The sequence below is a fragment of the Hemitrygon akajei genome, chromosome 6 (assembly GCF_048418815.1).
Source record: "Hemitrygon akajei chromosome 6, sHemAka1.3, whole genome shotgun sequence".
In the NCBI taxonomy this organism is placed as follows: domain Eukaryota; kingdom Metazoa; phylum Chordata; class Chondrichthyes; order Myliobatiformes; family Dasyatidae; genus Hemitrygon; species Hemitrygon akajei.
Genome location: NC_133129.1, coordinates 81,200,888 through 81,215,620, shown reverse-complemented (window position 1 = coordinate 81,215,620; position 14,733 = coordinate 81,200,888). Strand labels below are relative to the sequence as shown.

At 41.6% G+C, this 14,733-nt stretch overlaps 1 protein-coding gene across 6 annotated transcripts in view; it reads left to right on the top strand.

The window, feature by feature from the left end:
- The window catches only part of cntln (centlein, centrosomal protein), a 540,355-nt gene that overhangs the window by 443,922 nt on the left and 81,700 nt on the right, over positions 1-14,733 (top strand). The window lies entirely within an intron of this gene.

Genomic DNA, 14,733 nt, shown 5'->3' with positions numbered 1-14,733 from the left:
TATAGCCAAAATTACACAATTTGTAATTTGAATTAAAGGAATGTTTTTGTTAGCTCACAATAAACATGTAATGGCTGAGGAATCAAGCTATTATTTCATTTTGTAATGTTTCATAACAACAGATGTTGATAGTTTGTTGTCATTAGAATAAAGTACCTATCCCCAAAGGCTTTTAATCACATTGATTGTTCCTCTGAATTAACTGAGAAAGAGAAATATCAGTGACCATAGAGAAGTTCACTTTAGCAGCACAATGAATGGCCTTCATATTTATTTTTATTTTAAAAACATTCTTCCAGTGATCTCAAAATCTTGCTTCCATTAATATGCTGTACTTGTCAATTGAAAATAAATCACAAGGCAATGTTTTTGTAGAATATGAAGTTAGAACAATTGTTTTAGTTTATCTTAGAAAAATGAATGCAAGTAATCTATTTAATGCATTAAATGTGTAATGGATAGACCGAATACTCAGGAGTGTTTAATCCTCTCAAATATTGATCATGACTGGGATTTCTTAGCTATGCTAAAAGCTTTCAATTCTCGTAGCTTGATTGCCACAGGTTCAGTTTTAATGTGTTCTTTTTATCCAGTGGTATTAGCAGTCATTAAAGGTTTCTTCATGCAACTGTGGTCAGAAGTAAGGAAAAGTTTGCTGAGAGGAAACTAGAAAGGACAAAGTATTAGTCTGAGTGTGTCTATATTTCTGCTGTTCTTATCACCAATATGAGTTGATAAACATCAAGAAATTACTTCACTATGATGCTTTTCAGGAGAAGTCTGAGATAAATTCACTTAATCTCCATCAGGATTACTTAGCACTTGGGATTTGGGCAAATTGAATCTGTGTGCATACAAAGCTGAATTGTGGCAGAGAATATCTATTAAGCAGTAAACAGAATAATAAGCTTGGGTGGCTGTTAATGAACTGGATGGCTTAGATCTTGCTGTTTGGGGACATTCTGTTTTGTTAATATGTAAACTAGGGATTATTCTGAACATAGCTACATTTATATCTTATTTGTACATGAAGAAGTAGATTCATAAAACTGGGTCAAAATGCAAATGATTAGGAATAGAGAATGTTTTTTTTAACTTGACAATACAACTGCTTTAATTATATGGATTTGTATAAAGTTATCTTAAGAGTGACTGTGCGTAGTACTACATCGGGGAAATAAGAGGAAACAGTTTTTAATATTTTATTAAAAATTGTGGAAGACATGGAGGAATGCCATTCAGCCCATCAAGTCTGATTTAGCTACGTGCAGGAAATATCCAGCTGATCCCATTTGTCTGTAATATACCCACAGCCCTGAACTATTTCTTCCTTTAAGTATCTTGTCCAGCTACCTTTTATTTATTTAGAGATACAACATAATAACAGGCCCTTCTGGCCCAGCCAGTCCATGCTGTTGAATTAAACCTTTGTGACAATTTAACCTACTAACCCCTACTGTGGGAGGAAACCAGAGCATCCAGAAGAAACCCACACGGTCACCTGGGGAAGTTGCAGAGGTATTCCGAACATGGAGAGATGTGGAGATGGGGCGGGGCATACCTGAACATTACAGCAACTGTTAAAGGCTCATTCAAAAATTCATTGGTTCCTTTTTGCCCTCCTAGTTGTTTAAAGTTCTTTCCTATACACTATAAAATTTTCAAGAGAGTCCCTCAATTCCAGTAGTCTATGCCTGCCACATGCTCCCATTTATTATCCAATCAAATGTTTAATACATTTTGTCATTCAAGGTTCCTTAATCTTGATATTTCTCCATTTCAGCCTTACTACAGTATGTCAGCCCTAAACTCTCTTTTAAAAAAATCTCACTTGTCATCTGTTGATAAAAGGCTCCTAACTTACTTCCACCTGGTCTTCTGGCTATTTCAATCATTCTCATCTGAATTTTAGACCTTAGCCTGTTGAATAACCTTGTGCCTTTGCACAACTACTTGAAACTACAGAATTACTGTATGCTCACTGTTTCCAAAGTATTTCCTCACTGACAATTCCACCATCCTGCCCAGTATTATTTCTAATTTAAGGTTGAGTACTGCCCCCTCTCTAGTCGGACTATCTACATATTGTCTCACTAAAACTTCCTTGAATATTCTTTACAAATTCCACTCCAGTTTCGCTCTTTGGTCGAGCAATCTCAGTTAATATTAGGAAATCTACGGCTATGACACAATTACTCTGATGCCTGTTTGTAATTTGTTTACATTATCTGTTCCTCTGTTCTTGCTGACTGTTGGAGGTCTACAATATAATGCTACCAATGTGTTCACCTCTTCTCTTATTGATCCATGCCCAAAAGTCACCAGATTTATCAGTGAGATTCCTTGCATTAAAGCCAATGCATTGAGCCTGCCAGCCTTCCCATGCTCTTGAACCTGCTTGCTTTGCGCAGTAGACTTGCTTGACTTAACCTCTGTATTTTTCTCCCCGCCTGGTGAATTGCTACTATGTTTTCCACACCCCTATCAAATTAGTTAAATGTTTCAATGTAGTGTGAGCAAACTTTGCTGCAATAATATTGGTCCTCATCAGTTTAGTTGCAACCTGTCCACTTTGTATAGTTCTCACTTGTCCCAGAAGTGATCCTTATGATCATTGGAAATTTGGGTGGAAAAACGAAAGATGGAATTTAATCTGGAAAAGTGTGAGGTGTGCATCTGGAGAGGACAAATACACAAGGAAAGTATACAGATGTCTCCAGGACTCTCTTTTGTTGGTGCTGTTTCCAGGTTGGTGGTGTTGTTTCTGGGTAGTAGATAAGGCTAAAGAGAGGGTGATATTAAATTATAAGAGGGATAGACAGAGTTTGTACTCTCTAAGTAGAGGGTGTATGTTTAGAATAATGAGGAAGAAGTTTAGAAAGAGGATCTGAGGAAGAACTGTTTCACCTAGAGGCTGGTGGTGTGCTGCCTCAAGGATGATGAAGACAGGTATATTTGCTATTTATGAAGTATCTGGACCGGCACTTGCATCAAGGAACAGAAGGTTAGCAACCTAGTGCTGGTAAATGGGATTATTATGGGCTTTGATGGTTGGCTTAGGCATGGATGGGCAAACGACATGTTCGACTCCAATTATGTTATCCAGTGCCTCCTTTACACTGGATTGCTGCATTTTATCAACAACAATACCAGATTAACTGATCTCCCATTCCATTTTCCCTTGTTTCTTAATATATGATGTTAGATCTGTCACTTTTCAATCTGCCATGGCCATTCCAAACTATTGTTTTCTATGGCAGAAGATGTACAGGGTTCGTTCCGTGCCTGAAATATTTAATCCTCTTTATATTTTCTGGGTTTATTTTTCTCAACTTGCATTTATTTTTGCCAATTTCTTTCATTTTATGTAGTTGTGGAAACTTTTTTTAAGATATTTATCTCAGGATTGTATACTGCGTACATACTTTGATATTAAAGGTACTTTGAACTTTGAAATGTCTTCTCCCCTTTTTATCAGTCTTTGGTCAATTATTATTCCTGCTTCCTAAAACTTATCGGACTTGTACTTTATGATATTGTTATACAGTATTTTATATATAAGCATGAGAGTTTGTCGCAGTTCACTCTCTTTTCTTGTGGATTTAGAACTACTATGGTCATGCATCATTTTGAGACCAGTAATGTAAGAAGTAGAAATATTTCTGAAAATGAAGTTTATATTGAATAGTAGGGCTGAAGGGATTTCATCATTCATTGATTTCACCTCAGTAGATTCTTTCCTCTCCTACTCACCCTTTGTATCTTCACGGGCTCCGTAGTATTCAAAGTGAACTGATTCATGAACACTCAGACTTGGCAGAGGTCAGGCAAGCATAAGGCACAAAACACTCAGATGTGATTATGGGCAAACAAGCCGACCAGGAGTGAGTCAGTTACAATTACAATTCACTCCTGTATTGTGTATACCATTTACAGCAGTGGGAAAAAAAAACTGGATTTCTCCTTTTATTCTCATGGCCTCATCCGGAAAAGACACCATTACAACTCTTTTTAATCACATGGTAGTTTATTCCAATGTTTCCCATTTATAAAACTGCATTGTTTTCATGTATTTGCGTGGATGTAATGAACTTTGTTGTACTGTATGCTGCTTGATTATGGAAGTGCAAACACAGAAACATTTTTTTTAAGAATACATCTGTTATACCAAGCTCTTCAATTTAAGTTTTGCAGCCCATTTGTTTCTTCTTCAATCCTACAATAGTGCAAACATTCTTCTGAATATTTATGCTTGCAGTTTGTAATTATGGTGATCACTTTGATGTGTGCTTTCAGAACTAATAGAGTCTTTAACCTGAAATGTTAACAATGTTTTTCTTTCCACAGATGCTGTCTAGCCTTCTAGTATCTTCTGTTTTATTTCAGCTTGTCTGCATCTGCAGTTTTTGATTTTCATTATGTTGGGGGAAGCCCAATAAGAACAGGCTCCATGTGTAGCCCAGTGGGGTAAACTGACTGATTTAGCCTTACAAACCTGTTGTTAGTTCCAGACTTTCCGTATTTTAACAACTGAATACTGTTATCAGTTCAGAAATGTCATCAACAGCCAGGACAATGTGTTCTAACATCTTTCTTTAACTAGATCCATCAGAATGTTTTATCTATAGGTTGAGTTCATTTGTGTGACTATTACATCTTATACTGCATTTTGAAGTATTTTAAGGTTTGTCACAAAAATAGCTTATCATTTAGTCATTTCATGCAATTAAGCATTCTATGGCAAGGATACCTTGGTAATTGGGTGCCATTTATTAATGATAAAACATTACTGTTGTCTATTTGTAATGTGATTTCAGTAAGTTATTTTGTAAAGTATCCTTGGGGTAGTATTAGTGAATCCACAATCAAACTGGTTGACGCAAAGGCAGGACATGTTCATCACCATTCCATGTTACAAACTTATTGTTTAAAGCTGGAAATATCAGAAAGATGGTCAATGGAGACGAGACACTTTTACAAACGCGTGGCTGGAAAACAGCTGATTCTCTGAGTTTTCTTATTTGCCATCAATCCAATGCTAGCCAAACATCTGGCAGTGTATTAGGTACCTGCTCTGGAGTCTGAGAAAATGTGATGTGACATCTGTAATGAGATCTTCAAGCAAACGAACTCAAATGCAGAGTAAACTTGAGACTTGAAGGTAGAAAGTAACAATGAGGATTTATTTGAAGAACATAACAGAAGGATAACAAATTATTCAGAGCTTAATTACTCAAGAGAGCTAGAGTACACAGAATGTCAGTTCACTCGGAACCCAACTTCAGGACTCAGAGATGAATGCTTGTTGTGACAAATTTAAATAGTGCATATAGCATGGGATCCCTGTGCGTATCAAAATCAAAACACCTAGTAAACTAAAACAGGATGAGTGAGAAACCCACATTCAAAGAACAAGTGGCACATAAACAGAAGGAAAACTTAACAACTAAATCAGTCACTTAACAAATTCTAATTAAAACAAATCAGTGATGTTCAGGTGTGTCGGAACATCGGGGCTTCATGCTCTCCAGTGCCTATGCTGGTCCAAAGAGTTCATGGTACAGCCATCCCACTCCCTCCTATGGCTGGCACCTGACTACCCAGAGCAATCTGGTTATCTGCTATAATAGTCCATAATTAACTGAGGATCCAATATATAGGAGGGAACCTAGCATCTCTCCTCTGGTCCATAACCCTCCCCATCCACGCGGTGCTGAACTATACCGATTAATACATGCATTATGGAAAAGTAACCGCTGATAACCAAGGATTAGGGGAATATCTAGAGAGTGAATCAGGTAGAATTGAATCATCTCCTTGTGCATCCCAATCATTAACTTGAGAGGAACGGAAAGATAAAAAATTTGTCCAGGTCCTAATGGTCTCCCATCCAGGGCCATAGCAGTGAGTTGCTGGTTCAGATGTAATTTAGGATCTTGGATCCTCGCGACCAGTCCAAGATCTAAAAAACTCCCTCCCACATCAGGGTCTGCTAATGCCCAAGGGAATGTTGATGTTCTGATCAGGACAATATGGAAGGTAGCACCACTCCAGAATTCATTGGACTAGGAGAGAGTCTTGAGACCATCACAGTTCTCCCCTCACAGGACGGTCCTAGGAATTTCAGATTCAGTTTATTGTCATTTAGAAACCATAAATGCAATGCAGTTGAAAAATGAGACAACGTTCTCCGGAATGATATCACAAAAAAGCACACGACAAAACAGACTACACAAGAAAAACCACATAACGTTTGGTAATCCCTGTTATGCCGTTGGCCCCCTCCTTTGTGAAAATCGCAAGAACTCTAGTTAAGGGGGGGTCAGCTGACCCAAAAGAGAGAGACGTGCGGAAGACCACGTTCTCCCAAGAAGCAGAATAAAGGTGACTTTGACTATTGTCTCATGGAGACCACGTGAAAAGCCCTCGGGCAAAGTGGGCTGGTTGAGAGAAAGATCGCATTACCTGCAACTTGATTGATACCTGCGATCCCGTGAAGAAGTATAAAGGCGGGTCTGAGGGGAGGACCCTCAGATGCACCTCAGCAGACGCACCCAGGAGACACGAGATCGATTCCCGTGGGAGCGGGACGCCATTTTGAAGGAAGCCACGTACGCTAGATTCCGAATTTGAATCTGTGGCTAAAACCAACGAAAGACTGCTTTTAAAATAACAACGGGGAAGTCTGCTCCCCTGATTCCAAGGATTTGCTCTGCCAAGACGACGGGCAAGTGTGCATCTTTTCTAAACTATAAAGGAAAAAGCCTGCAAACTTCTGAGTGACTCTTTAGACTTCCGTTGGACTCAGTATTACCCCCTAGACAACTGTAGAGCTTATTTCTGATTGATTATGGTTACACCGGTGTTTTAGATTGAGTTTTGACGATCTGAATGTTTTGTATTAACCATACGTTTGTGCCCTTGTTGAATAAAACGTTTGAAAATAGTAGCATCCGACTCAGCTGATCCATCTATCTTTGCTGGTAAGTTACCTGGTTACGGGGTTTTCGTAACATCCCCAATCCAGAGTCCGGAGAGGCTGCTACGTATCAATATCGCGCTACCATCTTAGCACTTTCCCCGGAAAGGAACTCCAAACCCATCAGACAAAACAAGACTACCCAGACACACCAAGTCAAGAGACCAGCACTACCACCCAACAAACCAAAAACCTACACAAAACCACATAGTTATAGTTAACATTTAGTTGCAACAGTGCAGACAATACCATAATTGATAAAAGACTAACTGACAAAAACCACATAATTATAACATATAGTTCCAACAGTGCAAAGCAATACCATAATCTGATAAAGAGCAGTCCATGGTACGGTAAAAAATCTCAAAGTCCCGACAGCCCATCATCTCACACAGACAGTAGAAGGAAGGAAAACTCTTCCTGCCATGATCCTCCAGCACCGCAACCTTGCCAATACAGCCCCTGGAAGCACCCGACAGCCAACTCTGAGTCCGTCCGAAAACTTCGAGCCTCCGACCAGCCCTCCGACACCGAGCACCATCTCTGCCGAGCGCTTCAACCTCGGCCCCGGCCGCCAAGCAACAGGCAAAGCCAAGGATTTGGGGCCTTCCTCCTGGAGATTTTTCGATCGCACAGTAGCAGCGGCAGCGAAACAGGCATTTCAGAAGTTTCACCGGATGTTCCTCTGTGCTTCACACGTCCGTCTCCATCAAATCGGGATTGTACACGGCATCCTACTTGACAGATTACAGATATTCATTCCAAAGTGGCCGCTGCGCGCTGCTGCGTCACGCCACCATCTTAATATATTCCTGACAACTCGTGACAAGAGACTAGAAAATGGCCAACCTTACTGCAGTATGAGCAGCTCCTTTGCTTTACACATTTTTCTCACTCTGCTGGGAAGAGCAGGTTTTTCCCAGTTGTATGGGCTACTCTGGATATGACTGAGTGGATCTGGGTTGAGACTTGGATTGTGGAACTGGAGAAACCATTGGGTGATTTTTGAGAGTTGGCTGTCTGGGTGAACTCACCATGCTTCTCCTTCCTTCTTTAAGACATGCTATCAATTCTAAAAGTCATATCCATTAACTCCTCCAAATCCTCTATTGGATCCCTGGTCGTTAGAACATCCTTGAGTTGGTCATTTAATCCCTGTTGAAACAAGGGATGTTCCACCCACTCTTTGCTGAACTCAGTTAAATAGTAGGCAGCAGATCAAGCCGCTTGACACAAGTGGAGCAGTTTTCTGGCTACCTTTGGATCGCCAGCGAGGTGAAAGAACATCCTCACCATAGTACTTAAAAGTAAATTGATATCAAAACACACGGAAGAGTCCTTATCCCATAAGGCTGCAGCCCATGAAAGGGCCCTGCCCAAGAGGAGAGAAATTATGTAAGCCGCTTTATTCCTGTCTGAGGGGAAGTAACTTGAACATTAGAGAACACTGATCTAAGAAACCATGGTAAAACTCGTTGTTTTTCTGTGGGGCCAGCAGGTTAATTGACCCCTCATGGTAGTTCTGGGCTGGAAAAGCAGGAGGCACGGGCATCGGGCATCTGAACCAGTGTCAGAGCCTTTCTGCAATGATGCTCGTATCTCTTGGAGTAAGTGTTCATGTCGTCCAGCTGCCTCTCCTTGGCAGGTCATTGCTGTACATAATTGATGAAACTCTGCTTGGTCCATGATGGCTGAGTCCTGCTGTGATGACGTCTTCAGGCAAATGGACCCAGGAGCAGAGTAAACACAAGACTCAAAAGTAGAAAGTAACGAAGAGGATGTATTTGAAGAACAAATGATTCAGAACATACTTACTCTTGGCGGCTAGAGCACAGAGAATGTTAGTTCACTTGGAACCCAAATTCAGGACTCAGCGATGAATGCTTGTCATGAATAATTTAAATAGTGCATATAGTACAGGATCCCCTCGTGTATCAAAATCAAAACCCAGTAAACTAAAACAGGATGCGTGAGGAACCCACATTCAAAGAACAAGCAGCATGAAAATCAGAAGGAAAACTTAACAAATAAATCAGCCACTTAACAAATTCTAGTTAAAGCAAATCAATGATGTTTAAGTGCATCAGGGTGCTGAGGCCTAATGCTCTCCAGTGCTCCGCGCTGGTCCAAAGAGGTCATGACAAGTACAAGTGGAATTAGTGGAGGAAAGAAAATTAAGTAAATATTCTGAGTAATGCAGAGTTTTTTAAATAAGGTTGGGTGGGGGTGGGGGGAGGAACACCTAAACATGTAAACAGACTGATTTGTTAATATATGATCTTCTTTCCAAATAATCATTCTGCCAGTGAAGTATCGTTGAATTACAACATGACCTTGGCCATTCAGGTTCTGAATTAGTTGTTGACTTGAAATCTTTCATAATTATCAGTTAAACAAATTGAAGTCCAGTATGGGAGATACATCTAGATACATAAGGTCAAGTAAATATATGGAGCAGGAGGCATTGACACATATTAGGATATTCAGTTGTGTATTTTTAATAACTTGCAACTTTATGTGATTGATCTTGCTTATTTTAATTACTTAAATGATTTAAACCAAATTTCGTCATCCAATATCTTTTAGAATTAAGATCAAATTGAAGTTCATTTATTGCCATCTGACTGTACATACTGTATATACAACCAAACATATATCACGCACAACACAAAACTAAATATGACCACAAATAAGTCAATAACGTGTCATTCAAAATGCATGTGAAGTGTGCAAACAGCTTGATGTCTTGGTGACGAGATCTTGGTGGTGGCAATGTCTTCATTAGTCTCGCTGCCTCAGGGTAGAAGCTTTTACCCAGTCTGGCAGTCCTAGTCCTGATGCTATGATTACTTCATAAAGAGATAGAGTATGGAAACGGTGTCCTTTGGTTCACCAAATCCACACTGATTATTGAGCACCTACTTAATCTTATATTAAACCCAATTTTTTAAGATTCTCCTGTTCTCATCAACTCCCCCCCCCCCCCCCAGATTGACCCTGCACATTAGGGGCAGTTTATAGCATCCAATTAAACTTACCAACCTGCACATCTTGGGGATGTGGGTGAAAACCGGAGTATCTCACAAGAATCCACGCAGTTTCAAGGAAAACATGGACCTGTGCCACTGTGGCTTCTGTGGTTATTAAAATTCTTGGCCAGACTTTTGTGATTAAACTTAGCCGGGGCCTGTTTTTAATAGTGTTATTTCTAGTTCATGGTCCAGAAACTCCCAGGTAAGGGGTGCACTTTCTCTCTGGAGACATCATTGGACTGTTGAAATGGCTGCTTTCTAAACTGACCGGTGTTCGGCCTTATATAAAGGTCCTGTTAACGTACAGGAAATGTAAACTTATCACTGACCACAAATGTGAAATATATTTGCTTTCCCCATGCCATATAGGAAATGTGGGGAGGGAAGACATGCAGAAATGCCATGTTTGTACCCAGTAGAAGATGCCTGCACTCTTGCTGGAACCAAAAAAAAGTCCATCAACATCCATCGCACTAGTTCTCTAAATGTTCGTCGTGTATACAGGGTGTCCACAGGTCCGGTGTTTGTAATCCAGAGAGGGTTTGTATTTAGAAAAATTGCTTCCACTGTGAGAGCAGTGGATATCAGGGTACCTCAAAGGCTGAACAACAGCTGCCTGCATTGAAAGTGGTGCCCACATTACAAAAAATAATTTTACAAAACATAGCAATGATAACAATGTTCGACTATGTTAGCTCCAGAGGATTTTAACAGTAAATTAATATAGCTTGTACTGTACCTAACTAAATATGACTTCTGTAACTTAATTAACTCCCAGCATATTTTGTACATTAATTAGTCTAATTTTTCTTTAATATCCTATTAACCAATTTCTATAATGAATTCCCAAATTTCTACATTCTGAGTAATGCATTCGTGCATCATGTGTAACCTCCATTTAGTCCCTGATATGTATAATTCATTACCTTATAAAATATATTTCAACTTTAGATAGTCCAGGAAGAGGACTATTAACGATACAGCAGAATTATAGATCAGTTACAAATATGGGCAGAGAAGTGGCAGATGGAGTTTCATCTGGGCAAGTGTAAGATAAGACCATAAGGCAAGGGAGCAGAATTATGTCACTCAGCCTATTGAATCTGCTCGGCCATTCCATGGTGGCTGATTTATTATCCCTCCCAACCCCATTCTCCTGCCTTCTCCCTGTTATCTTTGATGCACTGACTGAGAACCTATCAGCCTTTGCTTTAAGTATACTCAGTGACTTGGCCTACACTACTGCCATCCGTGACAAAGAGTTCCAGGGATTCACCACCCTCTGGCAAAAGAAATTCTTCCTCATCTCTGTTCTAAATGGATGACCCTCTATTCTGAGGCTGTGCCCTCTGGTACTAGACTCATCCACTATAGGAAACAGCCTCTCCAATTCCACTCTCTCTGCCTTTCAATATTTAATAGGGTTCAATGAGAATTGCTCCCCTCATTTTTCTAAACTCTAGTGAGTACAGGCCCAGAGCCATCAAGCATTCTTAATACATTAACCCTTTCATTCCTGGAATCATTCTCATGAACATCTGCAGGACCCTCTCGAATACCAGCACGTTTTCATAGGTAAGGGTACTCCAAGTGTGGTCTCACCAGTGCTTTATAAAGCCTCAGCATCACATCCCTACTCTCATATTCTAGTCCTCTCAAAATGAATGCCAACATTGTATTTGCCTTCGTTACCACTGACTCAACCTGCAAGTTAACTTTTAGGAAATCCTGCACGAGGACTACAAGGTCTACCAAGTCTCTTGATTGTTGAATTTTCTCCCTGTTTAGAAAATAGTCTATGCCTTTATTCCTTGCATCGAAATACATTATCTAATCAATTTTAATTCATTGCACAACACCCAATCCAGAATCCAAAAATCCAGATGGATGCAAAATGCTTATTTAATTCATTCTCCATGTCCTTCCCCTCCATTACCACCTCTCCAGTGTCATTTTCCAGTGGTCCGATATCTACTCTCCCTTCTCTTTTACTCTATATATCTGCTACTGTTCTTCAGGATGCCACATCAGACCTGAAGCCAGGGGTCTTCCTACAAGCAAGGGTTGATGGCGGCTCTTCAACCTCGCAAGACTGGGAGCAAAAGCAAAAGTCAGGGACATTGTGGCGCATGAGCTACAGTTTGCTGATGACTGTGCACTGGTTGCCCACTCTCTCGAAGACTTACAGGAGATCACCAGTTGCTTTGCCAGTGTAGCCAAAAGCCTCGGACTGACAATCAGCCTGAAAAAGACGGAAGTTTTGTACCAACCGGCTCCTGGCTCAAGCTACGAAGAACCAACTGTCCTCACTGATGACACTCGTCTCAATGCTGTCAACAAGTTTTGCTACCTGGGCAGCATAATAGCATCAAACATGATGAAATCTGCAGATGCTGGAAATCCAAGCGACAATCACAAAATGCTGGTGGAACACAGCAGGCCAGGCAGCAGCTATAGGAAGAAGTACAGTCGACGTTTCAGGCCGAGACCCTTCGTCAGGACTAACTGAAAGAAAAGATAGTAAGAGATTTGAAAGTAGGAGGGGGAGAGGGAAATCCGAAATGATAGAAGACAGGAGGGATGGGGTGAAGCTAAGAGCTGGAAAGGTGATTGGCAAAAGGGATGCAGAGCTGGAGAAGGAAAAGGATCATGGGACGGGAGGCCTAGAGAGAAAGAAAGGGGGGAGAAGAGCACCAGAGGGAGTTGGAGATCAGGCAGAGAGAGGGAAAAAAAGGGGAGGGGGGAAAAATAAATCAGGGATGGGGTAAGAAGGGGAGGATAAGTGCCCCTTGTAAGCGGAACAAGTGCTACACCTGCCCTTAAACTTCCTCCCTCACCACCATTCAGGGCCCCAGACAGTACTTCCATGTGAGGTGACACTTCACCTGTGAGTCGGCTGGTGTGGTATACTGCGTCCGGTGCTCCCGGTGCGGCCTTTTATGTATCGGTGAGACCCAACACAGACTGGGAGACCGTTTCGCTGAACACCTACGCTTTGTCCACCAGAGAGAGCAAAATCTCCCAGTGGCCACACATTTTAATTCCACGTCCCATTCCCATTCTGATATGTCTATCCATGGCCTCCTCTACTGTCAAGATGAAGTCACACTCAGGTTGGAGGAACAACACCTTATATACCGGCTGGGTAGCCTCCAACCTGATGGCATGAACATTGACTTCTCTAACTTCCGTTAATGCCCCTCCTCCCCTTCTTACCCCATCCCTGATTAATTTATTTTTTCCTCCCCTTTTTGTTCTCTCTCTGCCCATCACTCTGCCTGTTCTCCATCTCCCTCTGGTGCTCCCCTCCCCCTTTCTCCCTAGGCCTCCCGTCCCATGATCCTTTCCCTTCTCTAGCTCTGTATCCCTTTTGCCAATCACCTTTCCAGCTCTTAGCTTCACCCCACCCCCTCTGGTCTTCTCCTATCATTTCGCACTTCCCCCTTCCCCTCCTACTTTCAAATCTCTTACTATCTTTCCTTTCGGTTAGTGCTGACGAAGGGTCTTGGCCCAAAACGTCGACAGCACTTCTCCCTATAGATGCTGCCTGGCCTGCTGCGTTCCACCAGCATTTTGTGTGTGTGGCATAATAACATCCTCAGCTTCTCTAGATGTAGAGATTGAGTCAAGAACCAGAAAAGCCTGCTTTGCCTTTGGTCAGCTGAAAGATCGAGTCTGGTCACAGAACATCAGGTTGGCCACCAAGTGCAAGGTATACAGGGCCGTTGTCATATCAGCCTTGCTATACGGATGTGAGATGTGGTGCCCATATCAGAGTCACTTACGCCAGCTTGACCGACTGCAGCAGTGTCACCTATGTTCTCTGACGAAGGTCACCTGGCGAGACAAGGTCTCCAATACCGAGGTCCTCTCTTGAGCCGGAATGCCAGCAGTTTCAACCTTGGTGATGTCAGCCCAACTGCGCTGGGCAGGACATGTTGTCAGAATGCCTGACGGAAGACTGCCCAAGGACATCTTGTATGGCCAACTGTCCAGTGGTACCCGAAAACAAGGAGGCCAGTGACTACGGTACAAGGATGTTCTGCACAGGAGCCTCAAGAAAGCTGACATTGCCCCATCTGCGTGGGAGGATCTGACTCGAGATCGCTGACAGTGGAGGGACGCCATCAGAAAAAGTGTGGACATTGCTGAGAACAAGCACATAGAGGCAACAGAGGAAAGGCACAGGAAGTGCCACAGCAGAGCTTCTGCCCCTGCTGCCCCTCCAGGCCTCACCTGCCAAGTATGTGGCAAGCAGTGCCTGTCAAGGATCGGCCTGTACAGCCACTCCAGGACGCACATAAAACCCCACTGACTGACAGAAAGGGATGGATAGCCAGAGAGAGAGAGAGAGAGAGATCTGAAAAAAACCTTTGGTATTCGCTTTGATAATAATTATTGACTTAATATTTCACCTTTTCTCTACTTAGTTTTAGTTGCCTTCTGTAGGTTTTTAAAAGCTCCTCAGTCCTCAATCTTCCACTAACTGTATTATATGCCCTCTCTTTTCCTTTTATGTTGTCTTTGATTTTCATTGTCAGCAAGTTGTGTCATCCTGCCTTTAGAATAAAGTGGCCACTGAGTATAGATAGAATAGGTGAGTGGGCAAGAAGATGGAGTATCATGGGGGAAAGTGTGAGGTTATCCACCTTGGAAGGAAGAATGAAAATGCAACTTACTTTTCTAATATTTAGAATACAAAATATTATGGTACAACTGAAT